This window comes from Gossypium arboreum, chromosome 5 (genome assembly GCF_025698485.1).
Source record: "Gossypium arboreum isolate Shixiya-1 chromosome 5, ASM2569848v2, whole genome shotgun sequence".
Lineage (NCBI taxonomy): Eukaryota > Viridiplantae > Streptophyta > Magnoliopsida > Malvales > Malvaceae > Gossypium > Gossypium arboreum.
The window spans coordinates 65,151,502-65,169,140 of record NC_069074.1 but is presented as its reverse complement, the minus strand read 5'-3'; the positions used below and the strand labels follow the sequence as shown (position 1 = coordinate 65,169,140).

The 17,639-nt window shown below is 33.7% G+C and overlaps 1 long non-coding RNA gene across 1 annotated transcript; it reads right to left on the bottom strand.

Moving 5' to 3' along the window:
- Positions 1-11,857: 11,857 nt before the first annotated feature.
- On the bottom strand, positions 11,858-12,481 carry LOC128292838 (uncharacterized). Its single transcript, XR_008282786.1, has 2 exons — positions 12,253-12,481; positions 11,858-12,133 (listed from the first exon to the last, which is right to left on the bottom strand). It is a non-coding gene; the product is annotated as an uncharacterized LOC128292838 (long non-coding RNA).
- Between the last annotated feature and the right edge of the window lie 5,158 nt (positions 12,482-17,639).

Below are 17,639 nucleotides of genomic sequence, written 5' to 3'. Positions count from 1 at the left end.
CTAGAAACATAGGTCATGTCACAATGTCAGGCCCTTAACATTACAACGAGTCTAGTCAGTATGTTGCATCGCAACAAGGAACCCTCGAAGTCATGACATAAATTAAGCACACATAATAAATATGTAACAAATATAACTAAATAAAATAAAAACTATATTAACTAAAAAACAACCAGACTTAAAGCATATTAAAAACACAACACACAAAAGAATAAATAGCACACATGTAAACTTAAAAATTAAAAGGCTGTGGAATTTAAATATGTTTGGATGATTTTTAGGCCTTAAAGCTCACCCATGCAAGATGTTACATGCCTTTGATTGATTCTTATCTTGCATTTAGGCCCTTCAAGCTTAGCCTATTCTTGAGTTCTTTTAATTGAATCACATGACGTGACCGATATCACATCAAGAGCTTTCGTAAGCTTGTATAAGACCTGAATATGAGTATTTATCATATTATAATTGAATGCATTATTTTTAGCACATACAAGGTTAAATTGAATCACTATTTATTCTAGTTGCTTCAACAACCAATGTGGCATCCTATAGCTCAAACCTAATGATCAGGTCAGGTATAGGATGTTACACTAATAATACTCAATCTACTAATACTTCTCATAAGTTTTATTTCATCAAACTTAACTCCATCCATACTTGCAGGTTTTCGATGTTTATAGGTTTTACCCACAAATGCATTCGTAACATTACCCTCTTACTAGAAAAAGAACTTGTCCTCAAGCTCATAGTTTGGATAAGCATTGCGAAAATCTTCAACATCCTCCCAAGTGGCATCGAATTCAACTAGACCAATCCACTGAACTAAGACTTCTCATTTACCATGATTTAGTTTAGCCCGAAGAACTATAGATGGAATGGGTCAAACTTGACCATCGATGATACATGGTAAGCTAACCATAGTCATCAGTTGGTTCTTATGAAATGGCTTGAGTAGAGAAGCATAGAACATGTCATGAAATTTACACAGGGGGTAGTTCTAATTGATAAGCAATCAAACCAATCTTCCACAACATTTTGAAAGGCCTAAAAAACTCAGAGGTATGCTTGTGTTGAGGCATCTTTGGAAGTAATTTTTGGCAATGAGGATGTCAGTGTAACCAAACCAATATTCCAGGTACATAATCAATTTCGCGATAACCTTTATCATAATATGGTTTAAAATGTGCCATGGTTTACGAAGGTCGAGTAGAGAATTAGCACAAAATATTGAGAAATGAATAGCAACTTTCACTACAAGTGTGACAGGTCAGTTGTAATATTTATAAGTGTTATAATGGAACACTCCGAGTTCTCCAAGGATCGAATCCAAGGGATTTCCAAATTGGTAAATGCATTTATCAAGTTAATTACAAATTAAGTAATTACTAATCAATCGAGTCAGAAATTATTAGTGAAAATTCAAATATAAATTGTTTATAGACTAAATTTAAACTAGCAATTAAACAAACTAAGCTAAACTTTTTTCATATTTTTTTAGACAATGTAAATGATTAAAACAATGTTCAATTGATTTGTTAATTGCTAACTAAGCTAATAAACCTATACCGATTATATTGTTTGTCACTCTTAGCTAGGAATCTTCTCTCGGTCTCATCCTAAACTAAAAGATACCACCAAAGCTCTCCTCTCGTGTCCAATTAAGCATATAGATCTTCTCTCAGTTTCATTATTCGACATAATTATATCAAACTATCTAATGATAAACTCTCATTTTGGTCTAGTTTATCTAGCATAGTCATTAACTTAATTTAACAATCAATTCATGAATTAACCAAGAAGCAGTATCATCACATAAGAAAGCTTAACACCCAAATAGACATGTTATTGTATAGTTGATATGCACGATTTAAATGTAAGAGTAAGAAATGCTCATTTAAATTTGAAATCAATGGCAACCAAAAGCTTGATTCATCTTCATTTACAAAAGTCTTTAACAAGAAAGAAGAAATAAAACAACAAAAAAATATATTCTAAAAAAAAGGGAAAACCTAATCTAAAAATAAGAAGAAAAGGAAAAAAAAACCTAATCTAAAAATATGATAAGTGAAGAAAATTTTTCAACCCCCAAAAATCGACTCCTTAAAGTTTATAAAGTAATATTTATAGTCTAATAACATTTGACCTAAGAAAGACAATTATGACCTCACTTAAAATCTAACTTAAGCCTTGTTGGATTGTGAAATACCCTTAAGAATTTTGGCCTCATCAGAGCCGATGTCGTGACTCCCACATCGCTACATCAACAGTAGATTACTCTAGGGATACTTTTGGGCTTTAGTGATGCGACAAAAATCCTTTGGTATTGTGACAGCATCCTTAGGCAGCTTGAATTTTTCATCTGCAGGGGTAGTGGCTAGTGTTGCGACCTTACTAGGCCACAATTGCGACCTTAAGATTTGGGTTTGTGACTTTAAAGGTAGTCCACTCAAATGTGCAAAATTTTGAAGTCCAATTCCTCGGTTCTGTAACATCCCGAATTAGGGTCTAGTCAGAACAGTGGTTTTTAGACCACAAATCTGAAATAAAAATAATTATTTTTTGATATTTTGATGGTCCATGATATGATTGCATGTTTGTGTGAAATTTTCATGAAGAAATTCTATTCCAAATATGTCCAATTTGACTTTAGGGACCAAATTGGATAAGTTGTAAAACTTGTGTTCTAGAAGATTTAAGCATGAAATTGCATTGGGTTATTAATTAGAGTCCTTGAATGGAAATTTGACCAAGTTCTAAAATTTTGGACAAAAACGGACATGAATAGGAAAATTTTGAAAGAAAGGCCTTAAGGGCATTTTGGTCATTTGGTTAATAAAAGAATAAAAAGGGAAAATAAGTCAAAAATTTTCTCATCTTCTCCAAGTGCTAGCTGAAATTTCCAAGATCCATAGCTAGGGTTTTGTTTATTTTTTCAAGCTTGGTTGTAAGTGCTCCCAAGCCTCATTTTTAATGTTCTTTACATTTTTGAAGTCCTTGAAGCATGATCTATCCATTTCTAGCCATATTTTGAAGTAGGGTTCATGTATGAAATTTAACCTGTGTGTGACATGGTTGTATTTTGATGTTTAATGCAGGAATATGAATGTTTGATGTGTGATAAACATATTTTACTAAGTGGTTTTTAGTGAAAACACCTAAAAGGGCTTATTTGTAAAAGGTGTAAAAATGAGTAGTAGAAATGTAAAATAAAGAAAAATATGGGCTGATATGAGATAGATTATGATTCGGATAGGCTTGGGTAACCAAGAAATTGCATGCATTTCATTTTACGGGCCTAAGGACTAAAGTGTAAATAAGTGAAAAGTTAGGGGTAAAAAGGTAATTTTACGGAAGTATGTGTTAAGGGTTGATATGAGTAATGTATGTATTGAGCAAGTTGAATTTGGTATTATAGATCAAGAAAAAAGTGATTCGGGTGTTGATCAGGAGAAAAACAAGGATTACGAGGATTAGACTCGTTTCTATCATTTTTGTACCAAGATAAGTTCATTTTGCACATGCCTAAACAAGTTCAAATGGTGCCATTTCAAGACATAAATAAGAAACCAAATATCATTATCCAATGTACAAGTCAAACCATAACTATTTCAACCATTTCAATACTCAATTCAATACCAATTCATTATCAACAATACAAGTCACAATTTACCATCTATTTACATACCAAATTCACATATACAATTCAATTAACTAAATCATTCCAAACACGCAATATCATTCACCTATTAACAAGCACTGTAACAACCCTTACCCGTATCCGACACCGGGATAGGGTTAGAGGCATTATGTGACTTAAGCGTAAACAAACATATGAATCCGAATCATAAAATTTCATCCAGATTTAAAACTTTTCAATCACATGTAAATTGTCCCTTATGAGGGCCTACGAAGCCCAAAACATACTTTGGGGATCGTTTGGGACTAAACTGAGAACTTTCAAAGTTTCGGGATAACTTAGAATTTTTTTTATGTTTTGAGGAGTCACACGCCTATGTCCTCAGCCCGTGTAACTCTCTGAATATGACATCATCAAGCAAATAAGGTCACACGGCCAAGTCACACGCCTGTGTGCTTAGGCTGTGTGGCAAATTAAATTCCAAAAATTAAGTGCAGACTTCACATGGCCTGGGAACACGCCCATGTCCAAAGGCCGTGTCCTTCACACGGTTGAGACACACAGTCTTATCTCTGTTCGTGTTTTTACTACTGGGCATTTTGTTTTACATATCTAGGGTGCAGGGACACATGGCCGAACAACATGCCCATGAGGCAGACCGTGTGTCACACACAGCCTGGACACATGCTCGTGTGTCTACCCGTGTGAACAAATTCTAGGCTATTTTCCAAGCCTTTTTGCCACCCTTAAAGACTTACTCACTTATACATGTTCTCATACAACAAAGTACATTTAATTACTCCAATATCAATATCCATGATTAAATTATGCCCCTAATGCCTCCTTGCACTATCTCAATTTTTACATGCATCTCTTAATCTTTTCATACTAATTCATAACATCTATGTTTTTATATCCTTCTTTCCAACTTTACACATTTATAACATTGTTATGGCCATACTCATTGATCATGGATCATTCACCAAATAAACATACCATACCTTACATCCATCATTCACAAGCAACCACATCAACAAGAACACATTGCATGCAAACATGATTAATAAGGGTTACAACCCAAGAATGAATATGAGCCACATCTCATGGCCACATACAAAATGAATATATCTATCATCAAAAGCCACCACACTTGGCCAAATTAAATGACACATATGACAAAAAGGTAAGTTACCTTATACATGCCATTATATCAAAATGAATAATTCTTTTATACCCAAAACGAGAGTGCTGATAGTATGATCAAAGCTCCAACCATCCTCCAACCTTCACGAGTCTGCAAGCTCAATAAGACAGGGGAAGGTAAAATGGGGTAAGCATTACATGCTTAATAAGTTCGTATAACAGAAAGTAAACTTACTGGTCATCTTAACACATAATGTCAATAAGCCATATTATCCATCAATTATAACTAATTTTCCCTAAACACATGCACTCAATCAACAAGTTAGTCACAAGAATTTCAAGATCTATAGATGAGCTCATCATATCATGTACATATTCAAATTCATATTTCTCAAGTCATTTACATGTAATTTATCCATTGAATCATTGAATTCCTGATGGATATTTCATCATTTAGTACACTCTAGATGTACAATTTACCGACAGTCAATTCATATTCAGTAGTGCCCTTTCAGTACACTCTCGGGCCATATCTTTTACTGTAGAATTACCAATCCAAGCTAAATTCTAGCTGTGCCATGTACTCTAAGGGCCTTGTCAGATTACCAGTCCAGGTTAAATCCTCTTTATGACAAAGAATTCCTTACAGAGTCTAATCTGGATTACCAGTTCAGCTAAATCCAGTCAATTAGGATTACCAGTCTAGGCTAAATCCTAATTGAAACATATGATTGTCAGGCTCGTTTCAGGATTACCCTTCCAGGCTAAATCCTTTCTGCTACACATGCAGGATCCCATTTCACGTGAGAAATAACTTATCCATTGGGATTCAATATTCGAATGGTTATAACTATTTTCACTCAATTTTGGGATTATGGGCATTTTCGTACAATTCAATATTTGTATGTTGCACATTCAATACAACACAACAATAGAATCAACACATCTATATATATATATATATATATATATATATATATATATATATATATATATGGTTAAGTTACACAAACTTACCTGAATGATGTCTTGGGTTTGGATTCCGACTATTGCAAAACTTTTTGTTTTCCATGATCTACTTCCTGAATTGGTTTTTCCGAGTCTATATAAAAAAATTAAATTATCAATTCATCATTTTCTTCAATTTCAGCCTGAAAACTTACTCTATGGAAAAAATTAACTTTTTACCTTTAACTTTGTATATTTTTACATTTTAGTCCCTAGGCTCGTATATGAAATACATGCATTCCCTTGTTTTCCCAAGCCTAGCCAAAGTATATTCTAGCTTATAACAACCCACATTTTCCTTTATTTCTCTTTTCTACTACTCACTTTTACATCTTTTGTAACTTGGTCCTTTTTAGGTGTTTTCATGGAAAACCACTTAACAAAAGATGTTTATCATACATCAAACTTTCATATTCCTCCATTAAACACCAAAATACAAACATGTCACACATGGGTAAGTTTTTGAACATAAACCCTAGCTTAAAATAAGGGTAGAAATAGATAGAACATGCTTTGAGGATCTAAAAAATATAAAGAACATAAAAAACGGGGCTAGAGAGCCCTTACAATCAAGCTTGAAATGTTGAAAACCCTAGCTATGGAACCCCTTGAATTTTTTGGCACACTATGAGGAAGATGGACAACGTTTTTGCTTGATTTTTCTATTTTTATTCTTTAATTAACCAAATGACCAAAATGCCCTTAAGGCCTTTCTTTAAAATTTTACCCATGCATGCCCATTTTTGTCCAAAGTTTTAGAACAAATTACTATTTGAGGATCTCTAATTTATAATCCAACTCAATTTCATGCTAAAAGCTTCTAGAACTCAAGTTTTGCAACTTATTCAATTTAGTCCTTAAAACTAAATTGGACATCTTAGGCATAGAGTTTCTCTATGAAATTTTTACACAAGTATGCATTCTCATACTAGGCCTCATAATAATCATGAAATAATTATTTCTAATTCGGAGATGTGGTCTCGAAACCATTGTTCTGACTAGGCCCTAAGTCAGGATGTTACAAGCACATAGCTTCTAAAATTATCAACCTTAAGCACGCAATATAGGTCAATTACCAAACTCAAAATAGAACCATTTACACATTGGAAAATATCATTAAATTCATCATCACAAGCCAACTCAAATGGCCAAAATACATGTTCATTAAACATACCAAAAAGACTCAAGCCTCTACAGGCCATATACCATATTTACACAACTTCAAAAGTATCAAAATAGATGTCCGATAGTGCGATGAAGTTCCTAACGATCCCCGAATTCGAGCTAGCTTCGAAATACTATAAAACATAGAAAAATAAACAAAGCAAGCTATAAAGCTTAGTAAGTTCGTATGTATAAATGAAATAATCTTATCATTCATTAATATTTCTAAATAGATAGCATAAATTGCATTAAAGCATCAATCACTAAGTTAACATAAAGTTTAACCACATAGTTAAGCATAAGTTCTCAACTTCCATTAATTCATTACTTGAACAGTTTCCGTACATAACTGTACCGATACGTAACTATTCCTTATCAATTCACTTACTAAATCACTCCAATTTTATAAATGCTTACGGTACAAGCACATCGATTTTTCGATGCCATAATCCAACTATGGTCTTACACATACATTTCCATGACCCTAGCATGGTCTTACATTCACATGCCATAACCCGGTTATGGTCTTATTATCCGATTGCCATGGCCCAGCTATGGTCTTATTAGGCAACTCAACTTACTTAAATCGTACATTCAATTCGAAATCTTCCAAATTTTACCCATAAGATAAATACAATCACAATACATCCATCAATTAAATAAATGCACATTTAAGTTCAATTATACGAAGTTACCTCGTGTACGGAAATGACGAAATGGACAAACTATTCAATTACTTTGCTTTTTCCCCGATCTAAGTCCGAATTCCTCTTTTCTTGATCTATAAGTAATCAAAATTAGCTTATTTATTCTTCTAATTATTCAATTCAATCAAAAATATGCATTTGAGCTATCTTACACATTAGCCCCTAAACTTTCACATTTTTACAATTTAGTCCTTATTACACAAAATAAAAAATTAATGAAATTCAAGACTAACCCATGCTAGCCGAATTACCATTATACCTCTAGCAGCCCATATTTTCAATTTATTTCACATTTCAACCACAAAGTTTTAACATTTCTCAATTTAATCCCTATTTTTTATTTTCACTAAAAATCACTTAACAAAACTTTTATATCTATCAACAAACATTCATAATCTATTAAGAAACTTCAAAATATGCATGTATTCATCAATGGCATCATTCAAAATCTTTAAAATTTTTGCAAAATAGTCCCTGGGCTAGTTAGTACTAGTTGCAACTATAACACTCCTAACCCATATCCATTACCAGACTAGGGTTATGAGGCATTACTAAACACATCAGAACATTTCGTAATCATTTTACAATCAAAAGTCAAACATCATCATATTAATAATCAAACACAAACATTAAGTCCCTTTCTTAGGTCAATGAGACCATAAACATGCATTGGTAAGAGGTCGGGACTAAACTGAACACATTCAGAGATTTCATCACTTAGAAATTTTTTTCATTTTGTTGAGGCCACATGCCCGTGTAACTAGGCTGTGCCAAAATAGAGTTTACATACTGAATTTTCCCCAATGCCAATAAACACGCCCATGTGCTATGACCGTGTGGTTCTTAGCTAGCTACTGACTTAAGCCCACGGCCAACAAACACGCCCGTGTGCTATGGCCGTGTGGCACAATGCATGATTGGTTTAAGCCATATTGCCACTCCTTTTTGAGTCAACCTACAAGCATAGAAACAAGCATATACATATAATCCAATCAACCAATTTTTTTCATGCTAAAACACATACATCATTCATGCCATAATGTTATTAACCATTTACATACTTATAAACCTCACCTATTCATACTAAAACATAATGTAAGATATCAAAAACATCATTCATTCTCAAACCATAAACTCACCAAACTTACCTTCTCATTTATCTAGTTAAAACATGCCACAATTGCATATTAACATCACATATCATAAGCCTTTCTCAATCATAAGTTTAGACACAAATTAGCCAAATCACATGGCTAAATATATATACATCCCAAAACATACTCCATAACTACTAGCCTATACATGCCATACTTCAAATATATATATACATTTCCAAAGTATCAAAATGAGGTTCGATAGTGTGGTGACAATCCTTGACAATCCCCGAGCTTGATAGCTTCGATATCTACAAAACGATTCAAACACACATACAAAGTAAGCTTTCAAAAGCTTAGTAAGCTCGTACTCAAATCATCAATAGTATATGAACATAGAATAACAATATATGAGTATTTGCACAATTTCAATCCATAAAACCATATCAACTCAATGAAATTCACATACATAACATCATTTGTCACTTAGATATTATACATACCTGAATCTTTCTGTACTTATTCACTTTCGTACTTACCTCTTGTTGAATGTTATAAGACTTTCCATAAGTTGTTCATAATTTAGACATCCGCACACTTAGTGCTATAATGTTAGCCGAAGCTAAATATTTTCGCACACTTAGTGCTATCTCATATAACTGAAACTAAGTCAGAATCGCACACTTAGTGCCTCAAGTAGCCGAAGCTAGTTTAAATCGCACACTTAGTGCCAAAACTTTTGATTCATCACCATATTATCCAATTCAACTATATACAACCCATGCATAATAAAGGCATTAAAACTTACTTATCATCATATTTTAAGTACGAACTTACCTCATACTCACAATTTGTCGACTCGGACTGTCTACCCGTTAACCTTCGACTTTCCTCGATCTAAGTTCGAATTCCTCCTTTCTTGATCTATATATATTTTCAAAATTAACCCTTTTATTCACCAATTAAATCAATTCAATCTATAAACACTTATTTAGGGAATTTTACAAACTAGCCCTCATATTATCACATTTCGACACTTTACTCCCTATTTCACAAATTCACAAAATACACAAAATTTGTTTGCACACAAGCTTAGCCGAATTTTCATGGCTCTCATACAAGTTCACACATTTCATTTATTTTGCATTTCAGTCCTTTAAAATAACATTTTCACAAATTAGCCCAATTTGCTCAAATTCATCTAAAATCCAAAGACAACACATGTAAACCCAACATCAAGCTTTCATATTACAACATATAACATCATCAAGCTCATGAATTCATCCATGGCACATTTCCAAATCATCAACAATTTCATAAATTTAAGCATGGGCTAGCTAGATCACTTAACAACGATCACAAAAATGTAGAAATTATTTAAAATCGAGTAAAAAATCATACCTAATTGATGCTTGTAAGTTTCGAATGTTTAAAGCTCAAGAACCCTAATTCTTCCTTCAAAATTTCGGTAAGAATGATGATAATGGACAAAGTTTATGTATTTGTTTTATTAAATTAACATTTATTTATCAATTACCAAAATAACCTTTTTAATTTCATTCCAAATCCACTAACTCATGTCCATACTTGACCATGCAAGCTTCCAATGGTTAAATAACCACATAAGGACCTCACAATTATAAACCCAAGTCAAATAAGCACTTTTAACATTCAACACATAGCTGTTACCTTTTACGCGATTAGTTCCTTTTTACAAATTAAACACACAAACAGTTAAATTTTCACACGAGACTTTTACACATGCTCATTCACATCAATAGGCACGGAAAATAATATTAAAATATTTTCCAACTTGGATATGTGGTCCGAAACCACTATTCCGACTAGGGTCAAAACCAGACTGTTACAGCAACGATCACAAAAACATAAAAATCATTAAAAACGTGACAAAATACATACCAAAATAGCCAAGTGAAGTTGCCGAGATTTTGAAAGCTTGAAGATGGCTTTCTTTGCCCTAGCATTCAGCTATGAAGATGATGAATGCCTAAATTTTATGTTTTGTTTTAGTTAATTAACATGTATTTAACAATTACCAAATTATCCTTAACATTAAACAATAAAAATCACTTAATGGTTGTCCATAATTGTCCACTTATTTCATTAATCGTCTAATTACAACATAAGGAACTTTACTTTAAGGTTCTATAGTTGTTAGATACTTTTAGCTAATAGAACTCCACTTTTGCGCTTTACGCGATTTAGTCATTTTTACCAAAATTACCAACGAAAAGGTAAAATTTCTTAACAAAACTTTCACACAATTATATATTCATGCTGTGAACATTAAAATAATAATAAAATAAATATTTGTGGTTCTGAAGCCATTGTTTCAATTTGACTAAAAGCAGGCTGTTACATTTTTAATTTAAAACAAGTAATGATATGTTATTAATATGTCCAATTCACACCTTCTTTGTTCACAAATTTCATGCTTTGCTAACATTAAAACTTGACAATTCCATCTCATATGTCAATTGAGAAATTCATTTCATATGGTAGCACATTCCAACTCAATTTCAAATTTCATAATCCTGTATGCATATGTATTAAGGTTTCAACTCAGTTCACAATTGCATATTACATTCAACAATTCACTTTCATTTCTTCCCATTTGCCATTTCAATTTCAAACATTTCACCTCATATAGATTTTTCCTATCACATGAAATTTTGAGGACTTCCACAATATTATCATTTCAATTATAAAACTTTCATTTTTATCTTTTAAATACCAATTAACATAACTCGAACTCGGACGGATACATGGATCCAACCAACACACCAGTTTGGTACCCAGTGCCTCATCGGATAAATTCGAAGTAAATAGTTGCACCTAGGGCTATCAATATGTTTGACACCCAGTGTCTCATTAGTTAAACCAAAGCAAATTAGCACTCAGTGCCTCATCGACTTGTGGTCGACGTATCCCTGAACTTTGCCTATCTTATGGCATACCAACTATATCTGACTCTACCTGAATAGTTAATAAGGTATTTTTTACTCAATTCATTATCATTTAATATCTCAATTTACAATAATTTTTATCATGAATTCATTTAGTCAAATATATGGTAGCATCGATTATCTCAACATATATTCAATTTCATATTTCTATGAACATTCACATATTTCACGTATATTCAATTTAGTTCTCATGATCATCAATCAATTCAAATCAGTCCAAATAATCTCAATTGAACAAAGAATCTCACCTTATATTCTTACCATACATAAAAAAATCAATATGCAACAATTACAAGTTAGTTCAAATTATAGAAACACAAACCATAAACTCCGAGATATTCATCGACGATTTTGTCTTTCCTTTCTTTTTCGAGGAATTAGGGTCGACGTTAGCTACGAATTAATATAAAAATATAAAATTATCACTACACAACCATTTTTACATTCAATTGCTATTTTATACCACTTTTATCAAAATAAACTATTAACTTCTATTAAAATAAACAACTTACCTATTTTCTCCAAACCAAATTCCCTCTTGTTCTTCCATGACAAAATTAATAAAATGCCTTGCTTAGACCTCCTATCCCTCCCACGGCAAGGACCCTTTTGTAAGGGAGAGGAATTTTTATGAAAACTCTAAATTTTGCATGAAAAGGACTAACCTTTTTTTTCCTCCTTCCATTCCCATTCGGCCAAGGGCATTGTTCTTTCCCTCCTTTTTCTTTTTACGCCCCACGTTGGGGTATTTATAGAGAAGAGAATGAACTCTCTTTTATCTTCTAGTTGTTTCTTTAATTTAATTTCTTTTTCTATTTTATTTGTTCATTTTATTATTTAATCAATTAACTCAATGGTTAGGATTCAATCATTGAAACTGTTATTTAAGGACTATCATTAATCCAATCAAAATATCTTTTTATTTTTATTTTTAATCTTTCTTCCTTCTCTAAAGAGTGACTCAAAGTATATATTCATTTTTTTACCTTGAATTGTAGTTCAACCTTCATTAGTGTAGAAATAAAACTATTTTTTCTTTTCTTTTAATCCATTAATTTCACCAACCAATCAAATTGCACCAAATTTTACTCCTAATTACCATTCCTTTTGTTCAAGTATATCCAAATATATTAATTAAATATATAATGTAATGGTTATGTCTCATAAAATTTAACTAACTATTGCAAAATTTGTCAATTAGGTTTTTTATAAAATTGTAAAATTGTACTTTAGTTCCTAAACTTTTTATTTTATTTAATTTAGTCTATACCATTATTTTCCATTTTTCCTATAAATATTTTCTTTATATTTATTTATGTCGCGTTAAAAATTATTTATTTAGGATTCCACCTTTTCTTCTTACGACCTATTTTCACTTTAGTCCTCTAACTTTCACTAAATTCTAAATTACTTTATTTTACTTTCTTCATTTTCTTCTTTCTTTCTTTTTTCCAAAAAAAATTTTAATACACTCAATCCATTTTCTTGGTAAATTTATCATCTACGTTATTGGAACAATACAATTGTTGTACTGAAAATTTTGGGGTATTACATGGGTAATACTGGAGCATACATAAGCTTGTATAAGGCCAGAGAAATGTTGTATTTGGTAATTATGAAATGAATTGACTATGATTGTATGAATTATGTTTAATTTGAGTATTAATTGTGTATTTATGAAGTATTCCATGTTTATTTGAAATAATCGATGTGAGTTGAAAGCATATTATTCTAGTTATTACTGTAGCATTTTGTAGCTCGGGTTCGAGGACCGGATCGAGTAAAGGTATTACAAAGTAAATTAGCTAAGAAAACAGTAATAAATAAACATGTTCCTTGTATAAGATCAACCCTTTATGCACTGACCATAAGTCACACAATTCTCCTTTCTCAATTCGTTCACGCAATTGTTGCAAATTTGTAGTATTTCAAATTTCTAGCTGAATCGTATAAAAAATAGCACACTAGGTTGACTAAACTACACATACTAGCCCATTAGTTTCGTCACAATGAGAAAGTGTGTGACATCCCAAAATTGACCATAGTCGGGAAGTGGTTTCGGGACCGCTAAACCGAGTCACCGACATGTTCGAACGTAATATTTATTGTCTAGAATATGTAAAAATGCATGTGTGAATTTTGAATTCTTTGATTTAGTTAATTTGATTGTGAATTGAAAGAAAAAGGACTCATGTGAAAGGATTTAAATAGATGTGGCTAATTTTAGGAGATTAATAAAAGGATGAAGTAAAATAAATGGACTTGCATGTCAAATAGCCCATTCCTAAGGGTAGTGGCCGGCCATGTCAAGAGTGATGGGCAAGGAAAACATGTTTCAAACATGTTTAGCTAATGGATTATGCTTGAAAGAATAAAGAAATGAAATTGAAAAAAATAGGGATATGATGAAAACAAAAGAAAAAAAAAAGTGTTCATTCTCTCATTTTCTCCTTGCTTGGCGAATATACTAAGAAGAAAGGGGGAAAAGCTTGAGAAAATCAGCCATGGGAGCTTACTAGACTAAGGTGTTTTGATACAAGAAGGTATGTTTTATGCCACTCTTGAAAATGCATGCATGATTTGGAGGATTGGTTCAAAATTTTCCTTGAATCTCAAATCGAAACTAAGTTGATAGGTGAGTTAAATTTCGCCATGCATGTTGTTTTCCTTGGTGAGTGTTTTGATGTTGTTGTGATGAAAGCATGGAGATGAGTGAGTTCGAATGTTTAACAAAAGGAAATTTTGTGCCATTGAGTTCTTGTTGTTATGTGTGTGTGCATGAGTATTCGGCCATGCATGTTGTCTTCCTTGGTGAGTGTTTTGATGTTGTTGTGATGAAAGCATGGAGATGAGTGAGTTCGAATGTTTAACAAAAGGAAATTTTGTGCCATTGAGTTCTTGTTGTTATGTGTGTGTGCATGAGTATTCGGCCATGCTATAGAATTTATGTTGCAAAATGATTAATGCTTAATGAGATGTATAATAGTACTTGTGAATGAGCTTGAGAGTATTTAAACAATTAGACATGAAAAGGGTGGTAATGAGGCTGAAAAATTGTTGGATGGTTAATTGGGTAAGGAATGAAGCATTCGCCATATGGGGTATAAATGGGCATAGGTGTTAAATACCTTGTATTGGAAACTTTGATAAATAAGTAGCAATAAATTAAGATGAGATTGAGTAAATTTTCAGCTTAGTTGTGTTAAGTATTCGCCAATAACCATAATAATGCATGTGAATGCCGTATGTTTGTGTTTGATGGAGAGGTAAATTGTTTGATTTAGCTCAAGAGCAAAGGGAACTAGATTGGAAAAAGGAAAGGAGAAAGCAAACGAGTAGCCGATTTGGAACCGTTCTACCCCAAACAAAGTAAGTCATTAAGCACATATGTTTGATATTGCTTAAATGATTGGAAAATCTATGCAATTGTGTTTAATGGAATGCTATATATGTATAAATGAAATTGTATGTGTATGGAGTGAGGATAATTGTTGAATGTAAAAGAAATAGTGGAATGTGTAGAAAGTTTGCTTTCGGCACTATGTGTGCGGGCAATACGTGTGTATGGTGACGAGATTGACACTAAGTGTGCGTGCTGGAAATATATGGCACTAAGTGTGCGTGCTGGAAATATAAGGCACTAAGTGTGCATGCTGGAAAAATATGACACTATGTGTGCAAGCTGGAAAAATACGGCACTGGGTGTGCGAGCTCGAAGGGTATGGCACTGTGTGTGCGGGCTTAAATTGCGTGGCACTAAGTGTGCCAAATCGAGTGGTAAGCACTGTGTGTGCGTACTCTATATATATGGAGGGTGTGTCTCCATTGAATTGAGTATGGACAGCGGATCGGGTAAGTACCTCGAGCTCATGACGAATAGAGAATACGTTCATGCTTGGGGTTGAATTTGGTAAGCCTTAAATCTATGTGATGATTGAAATTGTATGGTTGTGCTGGAAAATGAGTTAATGTGTAAAAATGCTTCGATTATCTTGTTGTGTAGAATATGAAATGTGGATGTATGGCTTGGTACGAGATTGGACCGAAAGGTCCGAGGTACTATGGTATAGATTCGATATGGATGAGTACCTAGCCTCGTTTGTTGTACATGTTGTAGTAACTTTATTAGTGGATTGATGAATGCTTATGACTTACTGAGTTGTAAACTCACTCGGTGTTTTTCTTGTCACCCATTTTAGGTCTCTCGGACTCGTATTGTTTGCGTGATCGGGACCGTCGTTGAAGTCATCACACCGGCTGAAATCTTGTGGTATTGTTTTCGTTGTTGAAGAACATTTGGCATGTATAGGCTATTATATTTTGTCGAATTGTGGGTTGTAAACTTTAAGCCATGTGAAAATGGCCTATGTGGTCGTCGAGTGGGATGCTAGAACCTATAGCCACGAGTCTTAGAAACTCTAATTTTGATAAGGTGGCCATAATTTGTGTCATGTATGATGGATGATTAAGGCCAAGGAAAGATTCATGAAATTGGCATAGTCTACTGCAGTAACTGTTGCGGACAGCAGCAGTGAGATGAGATTGAAAAATCACTAAAAATAGTAGAAGTAGAATTAAATAGTGAGTAAATTATGAAATTGAACCTTGATGAATCTATTTTTATATGGAATAACGAAACGACCATATGAGCAGTATACTGAGAATTATTAAAGTTCTCGTGAGACAGGGCCAGAACGGTTTCTGGGTCCCCTGTCGCGACTTTGAAAATTTACCATAAATTATCCAGGAAGAATTATGAGTCATGTCTTATATGTACAGATTCCATTTTGAGTCTAGTTTCATTAGAAACAAACGGCACCAGTATTAAATCCCTGTACAGAGAGATATTCAAGTTGTACCGCGCGAAGGTCAGAGCAGTCGATCCCTGTAACATGGGTGACTTTAACTAATAAACTGTACCAATTGGACCGACCAAAAATTCTAGAAATAAATCCATGGATGGGTATGTGAGTCTAAATTCAGGGAAAATTTACGAAACCAGTTTCCGAGTTTTGAAACTCAAGATATGATTTTTAAGGCGACAGTGACGCAGTTTTCCAGCCTGACTGGTAATGTCAAATTGGTTGGTACCTTGAGAGGATTTGGCCGTTAACCCCTCGTGTCCGACACCGGCGACGGTCACGAGTTAGGGTGTTACAATTTTATTGGTATCGAGCTATGGTTTAGTCGGTTCTAGGACTACCATAGAGCGTGTGAGTCTAGCTATACATGCCAAATTGTTAGTGCCTAATAATGTGATGACTTCTGACGGTTGAAATTTTTGTTTTGATTAGCGATGGAACCCGGATAGAGAGACCCTTGGCGGATGACGTTGAAAGTGTAGCGGCTGCTCTGCGCAAGGGACACCGCTGTTGAGCCTCGGTCATCCGCGAATAATCAAAATGAAGGGGCGAAACAAGCCTTCTTCACCATGATGAATGAGTGGGTCGCATAATATGCCCGAACCAATCCGGCTGTCCAACCATTCCCGAATTTAAATAATCCACCCCAAGAGCCCGTAATGCCATCGATTCTTGATCCTGTGAGGCTGAGTAAACCACCGTGGACTTGATTAGGAAGCGTGGGGCCGAGGAGTTTAAGGCCATAGTTACCGATTTATGCCGAAAGGGCCGAGTTCGCTTGATAACACCATTAGAGTGTTTGATGAACTGTCATGCACACCGATGAATGTCTTAAGTGTGCTATATCTTTGTTGCGAGACTCACCTACTATTGGTGGAGGACCTTGATTTCCAAAGTCCCAAAGGAACAGGTTACTTGGGATTTCTTTCAAACGAATTTCGGAAGAAATATATTAGTCAACGGTTCATCGATCGAAGTGTAAGGAGTTCTGGAACTCAAGCAAGGCCGTATGATCAGATCTCAATCTGAACATGAGT